The following is a 6050-nucleotide window of genomic DNA, read 5'->3' as shown; positions in this document are numbered from 1 at the left end:
CCATCCCATCCCATCCCACCACACCCCCTCCCATTCCCACCACACAACCACCCCATCTCCCAATCCCCACACACACGTTACCCCTCCCCATCCCAACTTAACACCCTCCCCATCCCACCAACACACCCTTCCCATCCCACAACACACCCTCCCCATCCCACAACACACCCCCCATCCCACAACACACCTCCCCATCCCACACACCATCCCCCAGTCCACCACACACCCTCCCCATCCCACCACACACCTTCCCATTCCCACCACACACCCTCCCATTCCCACAACACACACTCCCCAGCCCACCACACACCCTCCCCATCCCAGCCCACCACACACCCTCCCCATCCATGCCCACACACACTCCCTCCCCAGCCCCACCACACACCCTCCCCATCCATGCCCACACACACTCCCTCCCCAGCCCACCACACACCCTCCCCATCCCACCACACACACCCTCCCCAGCCCACCACACACCCTCCCCATCCCAGCCCACACCCTCCCCAGCCCACCACACCCACTCTCCCCATCCACCACACGACCGCTCCCCATCCCAGCCCACACCCTCCCAGCCCACCACACACACCCTCCCAGCCCCCCACACACCCTCCCCATCCCACCACACACACCCTCCCCTCCCAATCCATCCCACACCCTCCCAGCCCACCCCACACCCTCCCCAGCCCACCACACACCCTCCCCAGCCCACCACACACCCTCCCCATTCCCACCACACACACCCTCCCCATTCCACCACACACCCTCCCCATCACACCACACACCCTCCCCCATTCAAGCCCACACCCTCCCCTCCCCATCCCACAACACACCCTCCCCATTCCACCCACACACCCTCCCCATTCCAACACACACCCTCCCTATTCCACCACACACCACCCTCCCTATCCCACCACACACCCTCCCCAGCCATAACACACACCCTCCCCAGCCCACAAAACACACCCTCCCCATCCCACAACACACACCCTCCCCAGCCCACCACACACCCTCCCCATCCAAGCCCACACCCTCCCCCATCCCATCCTCCACCACACACCCTCCCATTCCCACCACACACCCTCCCCATCCCACCACACACCCTCCCCATCCCACCACACACCCTCCCATTCCCACCACACACCCTCCCCCATCCCACCACACACCCTCCCCATCCCACCACACACCCTCCCCATCCCACCACACACCCTCTCCATTCCACCACACACACCCTCCCTATCCCACCACACACCCCTCCCCAGCCATAACACACAACCTCCCCAGCCCACCACACACCCTCCCCATCCAAGCCCACACCCTCCCCTCCCCATCCCATCCCACCACACACCCTCCCATTCCCACCACACACCCTCCCCATCCCACCACACACCCTCCCCATCCCACAACACATCCTCCCCAGTCCACCACACACCCTCCACATCCCACCACACACCCTCCCATTCCCACAACACACCCTCCCATTCCCACAACACACCCCCCCAGCCCACCACACACACCCTCCCCTCCCCAGCCCACCACACACCCTCCCTATCCCACCACACACACCCTCCCTATCCCACCACACACCCTCCCCAGCCCATAACACACCACCCTCGCCATCCCACAACACACACCTTCCCCAGCCCACCCACACACCCTCCCCATCCAAGCCCACACCCTCCCCATCCCATCCCATCCCACCACACACCCTCCCATTCCCACCACACACCCTCCCCATCCCACCACACACCCTTCCCATCCCACAACACACCCTCCCCATCCCACAACACACCCTCCCCATCCCACAACACACCCTCCCCAGTCCACCACACACCCTCCCCATCCCACCACACCACCTTCCCCATTCCCACCACACAACCCTCCATTCCCACAACACACACTCCCCAGCCCACCACACACCCTCCCCATCCCAGACCCACCCACACACCCTCCCATCCATGCCCACACACCCTCCCCCTCCCCCAGCCCACCACACAACCCTCCCCATCCCACCACCACACACACTCCCCTCCCCAGCCCACCACACACACCCTCCCCATCCCACCACACACACCCTCCCCAGCCCACCACACACCCTCCCCATCCCACCACACACCCTCCCCAGCCCACCACACACCCTCCCCAGCCCACCACACACCCTCCCCTCCCCATCCCACCACACACCCTCCCCATCCCACCCACCACACCCTCCCCATCCCACAACACACCCTCCCCAGTCCACCACACACCCTCCACATCCCACCACACACCCTCCCATTCCCACAACACACCCTCCCATTCCCACAACACACCCTCCCCAGCCACCACACACACCCTCCCCTCCCCAGCCCACCACACACCCTCCCCATCCCACCACACACACCCTCCCTATCCCACCACACACCCTCCCCAGCCCATAACACACACCCTCGCCATCCCACAACACACACCTTTCCCCAGCCCACCACACACCCTTCCCATCCAAGCCCACACCCTCCCCATTCCCATCCCATCCCACCACACACCCTCCCCAGCCCACCACACACCCTCCCATCCCACCACACACCCTCCCCATCCCCAACACCACACCTCCCCATCCCACCACACACCCTTCCCCATCCCACAACACACCCTCCCCATCCCACAACACACCCTCCCCAGTCCACCACACACCCTCCCCATCCCACCACACACCTTCCCCAGCCCATAACACACACCCTCGCCATCCCACAACACACACCTCCCCAGCCCACCACACACCCTCCCCATCCAAGCCCACACCCTCCCCATCCCATCCCATCCCACCACACACCCTCCTATCCCACCACACACACCCTCCCTATCCCACCACACACCCTCCCCCAGCCCATAACACACACCCTCGCCATTCCCACAACACACACCTTCCCCATCCCACCACACACCCTCCCCAAGCCCACCACACACCTCCCCACCACCACACACCCTCCCCAACCCCACCACACACCCTCCCCTCCCCTCCCCACCACCCACACACCCTCCCCAGCCCACCACACACCCTCCCCAACCCACCACACACCCTCCCCTCCCTCCCCACCACCACACACCCTCCCCAGCCCACCACACACCCTCCCCAGTCCACCACACACCCTCCCCACCACCACACACCCTCCCATCCCACAACACACACCCCTCCCCAGTCCACCACACACCCCTCCCCATCCCACCACACACCCTCTCCAGTCCACCACACACCCTCCCCACCACCACACACCCTCCCCATCCCACCACAGTTGCTCCCCCATTGTAATTAAAAGCCCTTCTTAATTACTAACGTCACTCAAGGTGGCCTGCAATGCATGAGAAGAGGCTCCTTCCAATCGCCTGTGTGTGTGTGTGTGTGCGTGTGTGTGTGTGTGAGTGTGTGTGTGTGTGTGTGTGTGTGTGTGTGTGTGTGTGTGTGTGCGTGCGTGCGTGCGTGCGTGCGTGCGTGCGTGCGTGCGTGCGTGCGTGCGTGCGTGGTGTGTGTGTGTGTGTGTGTGTGTGTGTGTGTGTGTGTGTGTGTGTGTGTGTGTGTGTGTGTGTGTGTGTGTGTGTGTGTGTGTGTACCCTCGTGGTCTCGGTTCTGTTTCTACTCTGACTGTCTAATTTAGTTTCTTTATTATGGAGTCTGAGATTATTAGTATGGTAATTATCCACCGAGATTTATGGTTGTTTCTTAGTATGAGCCTTTTGACTCTCTTACCTCTTCGTCTCTTTCTTTCTCTCTTACTTCCTTCTTCATTAAATAAATAAATATTCCCTTTCTCTCTTCATTCCTTTAATTTCCCCCTCTTCCTTCTTCATTAAATAAATAAATATTCCCTTTCTCTTCATTCCTTTAATTTCCCCCTCTTCCTTCTTCATTAAATAAATAAATATTCCCTTTCTCTTCATTCCTTTAATTTCCCCCTCTTCCTTCTTCATTAAATAAATAAATATTCCCTTTCTCTCTTCATTCTCACTTCTTTATTTATTCTCCTCAATTTCTTCCTCCATCTCGCCCTTCCTCCCTAATCTCTACCTTCCTCCATATCGCTCCTCCTCCATCTCGCTCTTCCTCCCTCATCTCGCTCTTCCTCCCTAATCTCTACCTTCCTCCATCTCGCTCTTTCTCCCTCATCTCGCCCTTCCTCCATCTCGCTCTTCCTCCCTCATCTCACTCTTCCTCCCTCATCTCGCTCTTCCTCCCTCATCTCGCCCTTCCTCCATCTCGCTCTTCCTCCCTCATCTCGCTCTTCCTCTATCTATTCTTCCTCCATCTTACTCTTCCTCCCTCATCTCGCCCTTCCTCCATCTCACTCTCCCTCCATCTCACCCTTCCTCCCTTATCTCGCTCTTCCTCCTTCATCTCGCCCTTCCTCCATCTCACTCTTCCTCCTTCATCTCGCCCTTCCTTCATCTCACTCTTCCTCCCTCCTCTCGCTCTTCCTCCCTCATCTCACCCTTCCTCCATCTCACTCTTCCTCCCTTATCTCGCTCTTCCTCCATCTCACTCTTCCTCCCTTATCTCGCTCTTCCTCCATCTCACTCTTCCTCCCTCATCTCGCTCTTCCTCCATCTCACTCTTCCTCCCTCATCTCGCCCTTCATCCATCTCACTCTTCCTCCCTCATCTCGCTCTTCCTCCATCTCACTCTTCCTCCCTCATCTCGCTCTTCCTCCATCTCACTCTTCCTCCCTCATCTCGCCCTTCCTCCATCTCACTCTTCCTCCCTCATCTCGCTCTTCCTCCCTCATCTCGCTCTTTCTCCCTCATCTCGCCCTTCCTCCATCTCGCTCTTCCTCCCTCATCTCTCTCTTCCTCCCTCATCTCGCTCTTCCTCCCTCATCTCGCCCTTCCTCCCTCGTCTCGCTCTTCTTCCCTCATCTCGCCCTTCCTCCACCTCGCTCTTCTTCCCTCATCTCGCCCTTCCTCCACCTCGCTCATCCACCCTCATCTCACTCTTCCTCCCTCATCTCGCTCTTCCTCCCTCATCTCGCCCTTCCTCCCTCGTCTCGCTCTTCTTCCCTCATCTCGCCCTTCCTCCACCTCGCTCATCCACCCTCATCTCGCCCTTCCTCCCTCATCTCGCTCTTCCTCCCTCATCTCGCTCTTCCTCCCTCATCTCGCTCTTTCTCCCTCATCTCGCCCTTCCTCCCTCATCTCGCTCTTCCTCCCTCATCTCGCCCTTCCTCCCTCGTCTCGCTCTTCTTCCCTCATCTCGCCCTTCCTCCACCTCGCTCTTCTTCCCTCATCTCGCCCTTCCTCCACCTCGCTCATCCACCCTCATCTCACTCTTCCTCCCTCATCTCGCTCTTCCTCCCTCATCTCGCCCTTCCTCCCTCGTCTCGCTCTTCTTCCTCATCTCGCCCTTCCTCCACCTCGCTCATCCACCCTCATCTCGCCCTTCCTCCATCTCACTCTTCCTCCCTCATCTCGCCCTTCCTCCATCTCACTCTTCCTCCCTCATCTCGCCCTTCCTCCATCTCACTCTTCCTCCCTCATCTCGCCCTTCCTCATCTCACTCTTTCTCCCTCATCTTCGCCCTTCCTCAATCTCACTCTTCCTCCCTCATCTCACTCTTCCTCTCTCCTCTTGCCCTTCCTCCCTCCTCTCGCTCTTCCTCCCTCATCTCGCTCTTCCTCCCTCCTCTCTATCCCTCTTCTCTGTTTACCACCATTCTCCATTTCACATATTCTGTCCCAGTCTCAGAGGGTAAACCTATTCTGTCCCAGTCTCAGAGGGTAAACCTATTCTGTCCCAGTCTCAGAGGGTAAACCTATTCTGTCCCAGTCTCAGAGGGTAAACCTATTCTGTCCCAGTCTCAGAGGGTAAACCTATTCTGTCCCAGTCTCAGAGGGTAAACCTATTCTGTCCCAGTCTCAGAGGGTAAACCTATTCTGTCCCAGTCTCAGAGGGTAAACCTATTCTACCCCAGTCTCAGAGGGTAAACCTATTCTGTCCCAGTCTCAGAGGGTATACCTATTCTGTCCCAGTCTCAGAGGGTAAACCTATTCTGTCCCAGTCTCAGAGGTAAACCTATTCTGTCCAGT

The sequence above is a fragment of the Oncorhynchus kisutch genome, linkage group LG18, assembly GCF_002021735.2.
Source record: "Oncorhynchus kisutch isolate 150728-3 linkage group LG18, Okis_V2, whole genome shotgun sequence".
Taxonomy (NCBI): Eukaryota; Metazoa; Chordata; class Actinopteri; order Salmoniformes; family Salmonidae; genus Oncorhynchus; species Oncorhynchus kisutch.
The sequence above is the reverse complement of the archived record's forward strand: the minus strand, read 5'-3'. Positions refer to the sequence as shown.